Genomic DNA, 13,742 nt, shown 5'->3' on the forward strand with positions numbered 1-13,742 from the left:
GGTTTTGGCACAAAATAGATTTCCAAAATTGCAGAAAGTTCTATTAGACAGTGCTGGTCTAAATGATTCTATAACTAGAAGATTTAGGAAAAAGGAAGAACAAATATTGAGGTATATCATACTGGTTTTTATTAGGTTTAGTAAGGTGTGAACCCTTTCTTGAAAATATTACAGCTGATTAATGGAATATTGAGATGTTTAATTTCAAATGTTTTCATATGCATTATTTAATCAACAAAGCAACAACATAGATTAGTCATTGACTACAAAAATAGATCAATATTTATTATACCCATTTTATATCTGGTGGAATTAAGAGGCACTTCCCAATCCCACAACTTCAATAAAAGAGAAATAAAGGTGGAAGTGTTTGACTGAAGAGCCAGATGTGTCATCCTGCTTCTAGTAACATGTGGTCTTCTCACAGTTATTCCTTTGTTGTTTGGGATGAACTGCCATTCTGAATCCTTTAAATGTTTGGGAAGCTTGAGATGAGACTCTTGAATTTCACACAGTAGTCTAATTTCAGACTCAATTCAAGTCTTACTATGAAAAAAGAAAAAAAAAATAGAACTAAGATGGTTTTCATGATCCTTTATCTAGTTAGGATAATATGGAATCAGCTCGCACCATATGGTGTCTTCTGAGGACTTATTTATTATTTTAAGAATACTCCTACTGAAATGCAAATACAAATAACACCAAGAGGATAGGTCCTCTTTATCAACAAACAAAACCGAAATGTAGTTGAACTGCATTTCTGGAGAGTTCTGCTTTCATCTGCATTCACTGGCACCCTGGATCTTTTATTTGGTTTGTGACTAAGGTGAGTGGGTGTAAGTTAATGTCAGAACTTCCACAAAGAAGCCATTTGGTGTTATGTCCAAGAAAGCTCCCGTGTCCTGGTTAAGGCTGTGTGAACTGGACCCTCCTAATACGGTATCCCCAAAGGTTAAATTTAATCCTCTGGTGTGACTGCTTTCAGAGTCTTTTCAAGTGCCTAAATACCATAAAATACTCTCTCACAAAGGCCTTCATACCAAAGAATGTGCCTGTCGGCTCATGTCAAGAGCTCTTAGTGAAGAACAATGGGCCTAAAGCCATAATCTAATAAACAAACAGATAATCTAGTTCAGTTTTGCCCAAGTAATATAATGTCTCCATCAAACTATTTCCTGCACCTTTAGCTCTATTCAGAAGGAAAGGGTTCTGCGTGGGAATGTGTGTATATTTTCTTTGAACAGGAGGGCATTTAGCTCCAGTAACTGAATGTCTTATTTTTCTCTTCTGGGTAGCTCTAGTTGTTTACGGTGGGAATTTTCCGTCTTGGTAATTTGGTATTTTGCTTGGTTTTTATTGTAAAGGGTGGAAATGTGTATACCTTAATTTAAGAAATATTGTTGCATCACCTCCATCTCAGTTGTCAAGACTAGGTCAGAAAGTTCTCATTTGCATTGAAGCCTTTCTGCCATACCCTTACATTCCCCTTAAGCCAAGGGCTATTTCCATAGAGCAACTTTAGGGATTCTTGTGCGGGGAGGGAGGGGACATAGTTAGCAAGGACCATAATCCCCATAGTAACCCTTTATACCCCTAAGTATAGTGCTCCTTAGTCTTGTGGAACATCATGACTTAATAACCAGTAGAATTTTGCCTTTTGAAACTTCTGAGTATAAAAGCTTATTTTCCAAGCTGTAGTAAGACATAGGAGTTAGAGTCAGTCATTGGTATTGTACCTGATCATGCCTAGACAATTATTTTTTGCCTGATCGTGCCTAGACAATTATTTCTATTCCATACACTTGATAAGGGCCTGCTTGCACTTAGGGTGGCTGCTTCATAATGGGATCAGGGAGAATTCTCTGACTGCACCTATTAAAAGGAAGCCTGTGTCTCTTATAGACAATAATTGGCCTCGTGTTTTGAGTCATGATATAAAATCTCAGGGTTGAAAGGACCTCAAAGGCTATCTGAACAAGTTCCTTGGCTCTATATTGCTTGAATCTCCTTTATAATATCATGCCAAATGCTCTTCTTGCCACTGCTTAAATGCTTCTAGTTATTTGGCACTCACATACTCTCAAGCCAGGTAATTTTTCTTTAGTGTTCAATTAAGCCTCAGGATTTGTAAATGTAGTTCATTTACCCTTGCTAATAAGTTTCTGTGACACTCTTCAAATTTTTTCTAACGAACTTGTAATTTTTCTTTTTATATGATGGTAATGGTAAAAGCTCTATTTTGGTCTTTTGCTCTTAGCTATATTTTTGTCTAAGGAGCTAAATATTCCCAAATTAAAATGGTTTCCATCATTTCAGGTATATGCTGTATATAGCTCTACTTTCTGTTTAATTGTAGCATTAATTTTTCTCAATATATTATATTTGAATCCCCCCCCCACACACGAACTCAAACATTGCTATGTTGGTCATCATAAAACCCTGTACCAACATTTTCAGTCTGTTTACGAGGTTCAGAGAGGTAAAGTAACTTTCTCTAGACATTAGATCTTTTTCTAAAATTTCTCTCACCTCCCCCTCCCCTTCCCCTTCTTCTTCCCTCCCTTCCCCCCCAGTTGTCTGCTCTCTGTGTCCATTCACTGTGTGTTCTTCTGTGATCGCTTCTATCCTTATCAGTGGCACCAGGAATCTGTTTCTTTTTGTTGTGTTATCTTGCTATGTCAGGTCTCCGTGTGTGCGGCGCCATTCTTGGGCAGGCCACACTTTTCTTTCGCGCTGGGCGGCTCTCCTTATGGGGCGCACTCCTTGAGTGTGGGGCTCCCCTACATGGGGGACACCCCTGCGTGGCACAGCACTCCTTGCATGTGTGATGTGCATGGGCCAGCTCCACACGGGTCAAGGAGGCCTGGGATTTGAGCCGTGGACTTCCCATGTGGTAGGCAGATGCCCTATCCATTGGGCCAAGTCTGCTTCCCATAGACATTAGATCTTGTTGGTGTGATTCTGGACAGTCTCCTAATCTTTCTAAGGCTTAGTTTCCTTACCCACAAAATAGAGCTAAGAAAAGCAGTCCCACAGGGAGAGAACTTCGCTGCTTTAGCTGAAATTCTAACTCACACTAGCTTCCTAAAATCTCAACCTAATATCAAAAGGGGTGTTTCTTAAATGTGGTGGCAAAAAGATAGTTTCAAAATGAAAAAGAACAATGTGTGTGGAACAAAATGGTAGAACTATTTTAAATAATATAAATTTAAAAATAACATATGCTTAAATATGAAGAAATGTTCACATTATGTGAAATTCCAGAAGCTATGTATCATAACAGAGCTTTTGTTTCTGTGCTGATAAATTGTTTCTTTTCTATGTTTTATGGCCTTAGCTACCCTCCTTTACAGCACCCTATGTTGACAGACTAACTGCCCCCAAAATTGTCTATGATCTGCTTCCCAGGATCTGTGAATATGCTATGTTACGTGGAAAGGGAAATTAAGGCAGCAGATGGAAATAAGGTTGCTAACCAGATGACCTTACAATAAGGAAATTTATCTTGGATTATCTGGCTGGAACCAATGTTGTCACAAGGGTCCTTAAAAATGGAAAAAGGAGGTAGAAGAGGACTTCAGAATGACGTGATGTGAAAAATACTCCACGCACCTTTGCAGTCTTTGAAAGTGGAGGAATGGGCCATGAGCTAAGGAATGTATATGATGGCCTTTAGGAGCCGGGAACAGCAAGAAAATGGATCCTGCCTTCTAGCCTCCAGAGAGAATACAGCCCTACCAAAATCTTGATTTTAGCCCAGTGAGACCTGTGTCAGGCTGTGTCTTTACAGAACTGTAAGGTAATAAATTTGTGTTATTTTAAGTAGTTCTACTTGTAGTAATTTGTTGTGTCAGCAATAGAAAACCAGTACATGCCTACACTGTTACACTGAAGTTACCCTTCTATCTGTTCCTCTCCCTAGACAGTGAATTCCTTGTGGGCAGCAATTTTGTCTTTTAAAAAGTCATTTTTAGACAGTTCTACATTAAAGAGATATACAATTTCCAAAGAAATGCTAAAGAGAACTAACCTTTACTGAGTGTGTATGTAACACATGCCTGGCCTGTTGTTTTTAACTTTTCAAAGTTTTACTCCCTGGGAACATTGTTTAACTTCATCAAATCTTAATTTTCTCAACTGCAAAATGAGTTCATAGATGAAAGCCTATTTGGTAAACTTTTCTGTAAGTCTAGATAATAAATATCTTAGGCTTTGCAGGCTGCACAGTCTCTGTTGTAACTACTCAGTTCTGCCAGTGGAGTCCAAAAGCAGACATAGACAGCAAGTAAATGAATGAATGTGACTGCGTTTCAATAAAACTTCATTTACAGAAACAGGAAATGGGCTGGATTTGGCCCTTGGCCCTAGTTTGCTGACACCTGAACTATTCCTTTCTCATTATCTCCTAATCTGATGGTTCTATGAGTTTTACTATTAGTGCTAGTTAAGCCAAGGAAGTGCCAGTAGGATTTGGAAAGGTAACTCAAGTGATGGGATGGTCTATTAATAAGAAGAACCATGATATTGCAGACTCAGGTACCAGGAAGGAACCTGCAACCATGTCCTTGGTAACTGGACCTTGGACAGATGCTCTTCAGGATGAGACATAAGGAGATCCTTGAATGCCAAGGCTGAGCTCACCGATCTTGAAACTCAGAGAACTGGAACTACTGTTGGAATAAAAGGGAGCAATAAATCTATTGCCCTCCTGAATGAAAGACCTTCCGAGGCAGCTGGCCAAAGGAAGCAGAGGAAGGAATGAGTTCCTCACTCAACTGAATTATGTCTTTGGGCAGGCAGACCAGTTCTGCTAAAATAACAAGGTACCTGAACTTCTGCCCAGAATACATCACTGAACTTTGCGTTTGAGACTGTCTTCCATCATAGGACCTCCGAATCTGAAGGGGTAAGGAAAACAGAGTTAATGAAATGTTAAGAAAAGAAGTTTTTCTTGGAGTGCCTCCCTAGAGACAAAACTTGAGTTTTCAAGGGAACTCCATACATTTTTGGACTCTCTCTTCTAATTAAAAAATCATAGGCTCTTAGATAGTGAAGATCTAATAGATTTGGAAGTCTTTTGAATTTTGTTGTTGGTGTGAGGCCTGTGCATTGTAGATGTGGGGGTGTGGATTTACAGGTGGAAGTGTGCAAAGAAGAGGCTACCTAGAATTAAACAAAGGACATGGATGATCTTATTTGTCTGTCTGGTTATGTTGCTGGGTTTGGGGGACAAAACTGCCCTATTTGGTGCATTATGATAACTTGTTTTATGTTTTGTAAATTTAAAGAACAATTTGTCCATTAAAAAAAAAAAAGTGGCCTAGTGATACTCATGGACCCAAGGAAATATTGGGCAAATCAGCTGCTGAAGTGCTAGATGTGCCCAGACAGTGTTACCTTAGGGTTCCCTGTGCTTTTCCTTTCCAAGACTTCTAACATTCCAGAGAGAGCACAATATTTGTTCATTTGGCTGCTAGTGCTCAGTTTTTCTGATGTTTTAGTTACATTCTTACGCTTTTCTTTCTCTTTGCCGTCACCCGTAATGTGCTGGAACCACTGTGTGCTAAGAGTCATGTTAGAGTATAGCATATACTCAGTAATTAATTACATTTTGTGTTCAGGTTTCTGATTGGGAAGAAAACCTTTATCTTTATGTCATTTAGAGAATCTCCTCATAATAATATTAATTTATATTTGTGTAGGACGTTATAGTTTTAACCTATGTAACTTGGTCTGCACAACCCTGGGCGGTATAGAAAAGAAGTGGGAAGTGGACTTGGCCCAGTGGTGAGGGCGTCCGTCTACGACATGGGAGATCCGTGGTTCAAACCCCGGGCCTCCTTGCTCCATGTGGAGCTGGCCCACGTGCAGTGCTAATGCATGCAAGGAGTGCCCTGCCACACAGGGGTGCCCCCCGTGTAGGGGAAGTGCGCAAGGAGTGCACCCCGTAAGGAGAGCCGCCCAGTGCAAAAGAAAGTGCAGCCTGCCCAGGAATGGTGCTGCACACACAGAGAGCTGACACAACAAGATGACGCAACAAAAAGAAACACAGATTCCCGTGCCGCTGACAACAGCAGAAGTGGACAAAGAAGAACACGCAGCAAATGGACACAGAGAACAGACAACTGGGGTGGGGGGTGGGGGAAGGGGAGAGAAATAAATAAGTCTTAAAAAAAAAAAAAAGAAGTGCTGTTCCTCTCATTTCACAAGCGAAAAAGAGAGTTCGGGACTGAGAATTTTCTTGATTTTCCAAAGTTCACACAGCTGATAAATGATGTCTGAGATTATATGCAATTCTATTTATTTTATATAAATCATCTAAGACACTGATCAAGTCTCTAAGACCATATTAATTTTGTAGAGATGATCCCCATGGCCATGTTGGATTGAGACTTTCTCTTTCAATCTCTTGCTCTCATATTTTCTCTCTCTCTCTCTCTTGCTCTCATATTTTCTCTCTCTTGCTCTCTCGCTCTCTCTGTCTCACACACACACACACACACACACACATGCAAATACATTCCAATACACTCACATATTGTGAGATTAGTAGCAACTGGATTCCTCAGTTTCTTTAATGATGTCATTTATTTGGCTAGGATAATACTTGGTGAGAATCCAGGCATATGCCCATTTTGCAAACATTTCCTCAACTTTTCCTATATGGCATTAAAAGAAACATGTTTGGGATAAAGATAGGTAGGTAGGTAGATTGGTCGATCATACATGATGTCTGCCTTTGAAGAGCACACAGGATAGTTGGCTCACTTATCTTTAACATGATACACCACCGTAAGTGCTCTAGAAATGCTACAGAGCATCGGAAGTAGGAAGATGTCTTCTGTATGGAGTAGGCAAGGAAGATTGTGTAGGTGTGGCAGGTGAGTTGGACCTCCAAAAATGGTTTGAGTTCAGATCTGAAGGAAGGGTAGAGATGGAAATCCTGAAGGAGAGAAGGTACGTGCAAGTCTTAGAGTCAAGGAAGCCAGGGGAAGCAGTTAGCTAGAAGACTGGGTGGGTGGCTTAGTGAAATGAACACTCTGACATGTAAAACTTCCAGAACTGCTGTTTGCAGCAATAATCTCAACTACAGTGTTACATGGAGGTGTTTGGTGAGCAGACCTTCTCAGGTTTCCCTTTATCTCTTCTTAGGAGAGCCATATTCAGATATACCATGGTGCCTGTCTAGTATGAGGTCCTGTTAAACTTTGGGAAGCCCCAAGTAGGGTTTCACCAAGTGTCCCAATACTTCCCAACCATAATTCTCTGAAACATGAGCATAATAGAATTATAGAAAAGTCAGCAAACATTTTCTATAAGGGACTAGTTAGTAAATTTTTAGGCTTTGCAAGGCATTTATTCTCTTGCAGCTTCTCAGTCCTGCAGCTAGAGCATGAAAGAGACCATAGATAACACATAAGTGATGGTTTTGGCTGTATTACAGTAAAAGCTTATTGACATAAACAGCCCGTGGGCCATAGTTTACTAACTCTTGCCTTAGAAAACAGCAAAATCAGACTTTAGTAAGTCTTGTCACCAAGATGTAGGTTCTGGGTTCAGTTTCTTTCTATGCCGTCATCTTGCTTTGATGTCCATGTGTTACCTGGTAATGATCAGGCATCACAAAAACCTTTTCATGGTGCACCAGTACATGAATAACCAGTCTGTAACATGTAACTGTTTTCGATGAGGCTTAGGAGGGGCAGAGGTTGCAGAGTTTGTCAGAGCATATCCCACTTAGCATGTTTGGGTGATCATGATAGTCAAGTTTGGCTGGGGCATAGGATGTTTGAAGGAACTTGCAGACAAGTCAGGTAGAGTTAGACTGTGAAAGGTCTTGGATGCCAGACTTCATCAGTCTTCATATTTAGTCTAGTGCTAATGGATGTTTTTAATCTGGCAACAGTGGATAAGATCAGTTGGAAAGACTAGGTCAGGAAGAAGGGAGACCATTTGAACTACTGCTTTTGTCTGGGTATGAACTAACTAGGCATTAACATATTTTGGTAGAAGTGGAGATGGAGACCAGTACACGAACTAGAAAACTTTGGTAAAATTTATATAGCTTATTTGTAATCAGAACAAATGGGTGGGACAATAAAGAGAAAAGAAGTTTGCAGCCTTTGTGATTGGGAGAATAGTAATGATGTGCACACATACATAAGAGGGGACCCAAAGGAAAGGAGGAGGTCTGTGGTCAGGGTATCTGAATTCAGCTTTAATCACTGAGCTGGAGGTTCAGATGAAGATAACCAGCTGGCAATCAGAGATGTGGACCAGGAATTAAGGAGCACTGTGATGATTCTGGACCTTAGTTGCTTGTAAATAGTGTATTCATGCAGAATTTCTTTTTTTAAAAATATGATGCATTTATGGCTACCACAGTAGCAAAAGCCAATAAATTGGGAGATTGGGGACAGGGCTATGATGAAGATATGGTTAAAGGTAAATTCATGAAGCTTCTGTGCCTTGCCTGTATTTTGTTTTGAAGTGACTATTATAACTAGGGTCTGAAATACTTAGCCTCGATCTCTTGGAGCCTAATGTTCCTGTTCTCCAGCTGAGAGAGACTAATTCACCATCTTGTGTTGTAAACACTCACTCATTTTAACTGATTACACCTCCAACGATTCTCAAATCACTAAAATTACTAATTGCTATTCCTTACACATCAAAGAGTGAATCCTGAATAATTAACCCCAAATAAAATTAGATGAATTGGCCCTTTTAATTAGAGTCCCTGCTGCTGTTTGTTCTGAGCTTCCTTTTCTTACTGTTAAGAGGCTTGTAGAAAGATTAAAACTGTTTAAGACTTAAACAGCCAGTGACCTTTTAATACAATATAAATCCATGAAAGCAATATTTCAGCTAGCAGGTGGCGAAGTAAATTTTTAGAGCAAGTACCTGTCAGTTCCAGTATTCCTTCAGAAAAAAAAAAAATGCATGCCAAAAAAACAACCACCTTGAAATGAAATGAGTGTCTCTATTTGATTATTTTTAAAACATTTATGCATTTGCTAAGCTTCAGACTGGATGAAATGGCAGGGTGGAAGGGGAGTGAGTAATGGTTGGCATCATTTTCTATAAATAGTAGCAAGTATTTCTCAGTGAGAAGAATTTGAAGTCATTTGTGCAGAAAAGATGAAGACTGAGGAAATCAGAGAAGGCCTGGTCTCATCTAGCCATTGTTGTACTAGGGGAGTCTCTGGAGGCAGGGGAATGTGACTGAGGGAGGTAGTGGTCAAAAGGAATGTCATGGGGTGCCTGTGCTGCCAGTCATTGAGCTGAGATTCCCCGCTCATCCATGCTGCGTTCAGCCTGGATTCTCTTGAAGACATTTCATGTTCCTTCTCATCTATCTGAGGTCTCCTAAATAAGAAGAACCTCTTCTCTCCTTAATGGTTCTCTGAAGATGTGAGAGCAGAGCAGCATCCCTCATTAGTCCTAGGATGCCTCAGTTTCTCCTGCTAAAACTGTTGTGTACTGTAGTAAATGTGTCCTCAGCTAGAGGGTGGGAGATTTGGAGTAACAGAGAGGTACTCAGCAAGGATCTCCCTTGTTTGGCTGTTTATCTTTACCTTGCTGGTCTAAACTTTTTTCTATCTATAAAATAAAGTTTTAAAAAATGTAATAAGTTTTTCCTTAAAATTTAAAAATAAATTATGACTTTTCACGCTTTACACAAACACTGAATAATAGTAGAAAGAATTCTCAATTATCCCAGACCCAGTTTCTCCAGATGTTAACATTCTATATAACACAGTACAGTTAGCAAAACCAGGTAATTAACACTGACATAATACTATTTGCTAATGTATAGACATTCAGATTTCATCAGATGTGTTATAGATACTCTTTGGATTGGATCTTAGACTAGAAAAAGAGTATCTATAACACTAGTCTAAGATCCAATCCAGAATCATACATTGCATCTGGTTGTCATGTCTCCTTTGTCATTTTTATTCTATGCCATTTCCTTTTTCTTTGTCTTTCATGGAGGTGAAAGACTCTCCACCAGGGCTCAGAAGCATGCCAGAAGCTCTTCAAAATGTTGGGATCTGTAGCCCAACCCCAAGGATTCTGATAACAGGGCTGCATATTATGTAGTGAATGAAAATGTTGGTGGTTATAAGTCAAATCTAGTTCTTTACCTTGGGCACCAACACCTTGAGATTCTGTTCATATGACATTTCTTCCTCATCTTCTCTCCTTTTCCTGCTTCTCCCCTATTCTCAATTCTCCTTTATAGGAGGAGATCTGATGTTCCAGAAATTCTGGAGGTTTTAAAGGAGTTTCTGGGTACCCCATGGGATTATAGGCACAGCTCTTTTATTGCAGTGGTCAGGTACATGTGGTTGCAATGTTTCTAGAGAATAGGGAACCCCATAACCACATGGTGACTTACAGATGAATACTCAGTGACGGTATTTTGAAAAAATACCCTTGGTAAGGTACTTTGTAAAAAGAAAAAAAATCCCACACATCTACTTGATTACCTTTTGATGTACATTATTAAAAGTCAAACTATTAATATCATGCAGGACCTATGACCCACTGATACTAAAGAGTTATTTATGACAGTAAGTGGAAAGGGAAAGTTTCCTATGCTGAAAATCCATGTATCCATTTTTCAAAGTTCAGTTTAATTTAATCTGATATAAATTTATAATAACAACAGAATTATTAGTATTTATTGAGCATCCTCTATGTTCTGTAAATGCCCTGCGTACAGATTAATAAATCAGAGAGCGTGCCCTCAAGGAGCTCACTGTCTAGTAGGGGAAACAAATAGACATGCAATAAACTAACATAAAGCAGAATGTGTACCCTAATAGAAGTAAACCAGGAAGTGACAGTGTATCACAATTGGATTTGTGGGTTGTTCACTTCACAACCACATGGCTGCAATAGGAAAATAAGTTGAATGACCTATTGAAAATGCCTTTATTGTGAAACCATACTTCTTCAGGATTCGTTACCCTCTGTGGTTGAAAAGCAAGATTCTTACCTCAATGGCCATGCATCGTGAAGTCCTATCTCTAAGAGAAAAGGAGAATTTCTGGAATATTCTGTTAGCAAACTGGTATTTGTTTGTCAGCTTCTTTCTTCAGTGGTAAATTAAAATTTTCATTTTTTCTGGTCTGTTGCCCCAATCTCTGTCCACAACATGATTTAAAAAAACAAAACAAAACATATTTCATGTTCAAAATGAGAATTTTACTTTTTGTTTTCAGGGCTGAAGATATATCAATTTCTGGTAGAAAATTATTAGGCTCAAATCATTGCCTTATTTATTTTGAGCCCCCATCTTTGGAAGTCAGAATGTCTGATGTGGTTTGCTTGGATAACAATTGTTATGTTTCTGTAAGACAAATGACACTTGGTAAATTCAAAGGTGCTATTTGGTTCTAGTCAGTTTGCAGAACTACATTGTCCTCCTAATTTCGTATTATTTTAAATCTATTCTGTGCTTTCAAAAGTAATTCAACAAATGGAAACCACTGTGTGGTAGGGAAAGATAATATCCTTAGAAGTGATACAGTAAGTTGTTTTACCTTCAAATAGACTGTTTGTGATTAAAGAAGAGGACGGTAGAACTCAGTGAAGCCCCAGAGATTCTGTATTATCTGAGTCTGAGATGAAACTGTCCATTTGAAAATTAGGGAGACTTCTCTACTTTAAGAATAATAATCCTTGGTTTTAATTTGAGAAACTCAAATTCAATTTCAAGCTAAGTTATTTAGGAAGACAATGGAACCATTAAACTTTCACTTGAGTAAATACAGTGATGCATTAAAATTAAGACCTGGGTTTAAATAAGTAGCTTCTGCAATTTATTTCAAGTTAGTTTTTTGTTTGTTTGTTTGTTTGTTTTTTAATGCTTATATGCAATAGACATTTATTATATAACGATTAAGCCAAAAGGAGGGCTAAAAATTAACAGTTATAAACCCATGAGCTGTAGATAATCATTATTAACATATATGTTTATACAAAAATGGGGTCATATTATAAACACTAACTTAGTTATATGTTTTTTTTTCCTTACCTGGTAATGTATCAGAAACATTTTTCATATTCTTCCCCCAGACACTCCATGACTCATTCCTTCACTAGATTTGCTCAAATGACACTTTCTCAGTGAAGCATTTTCCAGTCCTTTATTTTAGATTTCAACATCCCACCGTCATCCTAGAAGGCCCTTCCCACTCCCTAACTTTATATTTGTTTATGCTGCTTATTGCTGTTTGATGTTCAGTATGTTTTATTTATTATTTTTTCAGTATCCTTCTCCTCCTAGTAGGGTGTAACTTTCTCGAGGGCAGCACTTTTTGTCAATTTTATATGTTGATTGTCTATGTGTTGTTTTTTCTTTCTCCCCCTAGTTTGCACCATATTTTATGGAGTAATTCATGGCATATAGAGACGGCATTCACTGAATGAATAAACAGATGTCAGGAATAGACCCCATTATTACCTTGATGGCTTCACAAGTTTCCAGTGTGTGATTGACTATGATTTTTTTAACCAGTACTTGCTGATGAACATTTTGACTGTTTCTATTATGTTGCATTGTGATGAGATTCTTTCATATGTTTGTTTGCAAACTCTTCAAAATTCTTTAGAATAGTTTACTAAAAGGGGTGTTGTTCTATCAAAGTTTATAAATAGTTTAAGGGTTTTGATACCTATTGCCCAATTGAGAAACATTATTTCTATTAACACTCCTATCCATATGCTAGTATCATTGGAGAGTGCTGGTTTTCCTATAACATCATCAATACTTTGTTTAATCCTTACTTTTATCCTCGTCCTTCCTGTTAAGTGACATTGTTGCTTAGAAAATTAAGTACTGTGAAAGTCAGTAATATGTTTTTAGCTAAGCAGCAGAGATTTAGAATGGAAGAAAAATAGCTTAATTTTCTAATGTATAATAGAGCCTTTACTTTAAAACTGTCTAGTGTGGGAACTGAAAAATTGAAGTTACTTGGTCAAGGTCACATATCTTCTCATTACAAATGATAATGTGTCTGAAGACAGAGAAGTAGCAATGCCCAAGACTTCCCTTGATAATCATTGCTCTTCCTAGAGAATTCCCCAGAAGGTTGCACTCTCAAGACATAGGAGCAAAAAGGGTTTCAAGGGGCTGATTTATTAGTAGCTTCATGAGTGCCTGGTCCCTCCAGGATAGATGTTCTGGTCATACCAAAGTGACACACAGACTGTAGGCTATAGGAATGAGCAGGCTTTTTATCCCATCCCCTTGCCACACGACTGCATCTTGGAGCCACCATGCTCAATGAGCTGTAACCCCAAAGGACCATGGCTTGTCATTCTGATCTTGCTCTATGGAGCAAAAAAAAAAAATATTCCAAACAACAGCTAGCTGGTCTACTATTGGAGCCAGATCATGCTTAGGTCTGAGGCAGGAAGAATAAGTAAAAGATTCTCTGGGTGCTGATTTATAGAGCTGATATCCTTACAGTAGTAGCTAGACAGAAAAATTAGCAACTCCTCCCTTGTAAGAGAGAAGAAAAGAAGTGGGTTGGGAATAGATCATGAAAGGGCTTCATTTCTTGTAGGAAAGACATTTTGAGTAATTCAGGTCAATTCCTTCCACACTTTTAGTTACTACCAATGGATAGCAACTAGGTCAAGAAGATAGAGATATAGCACATTAAATGAGAGATTTTAGTCAATGGCCTCTGATATACCCCAGTATTTCCTGGTAGTTTTGAAAA

At 38.6% G+C, this 13,742-nt stretch overlaps 1 protein-coding gene across 8 annotated transcripts in view; it reads left to right on the top strand.

Moving 5' to 3' along the window:
• Window positions 1-13,742, top strand: part of LPP (LIM domain containing preferred translocation partner in lipoma) — a 715,716-nt gene that overhangs the window by 291,704 nt on the left and 410,270 nt on the right. The window lies entirely within an intron of this gene.

Source organism: Dasypus novemcinctus, chromosome 4 (assembly GCF_030445035.2).
Source record: "Dasypus novemcinctus isolate mDasNov1 chromosome 4, mDasNov1.1.hap2, whole genome shotgun sequence".
Classification (NCBI taxonomy): Eukaryota; Metazoa; Chordata; class Mammalia; order Cingulata; family Dasypodidae; genus Dasypus; species Dasypus novemcinctus.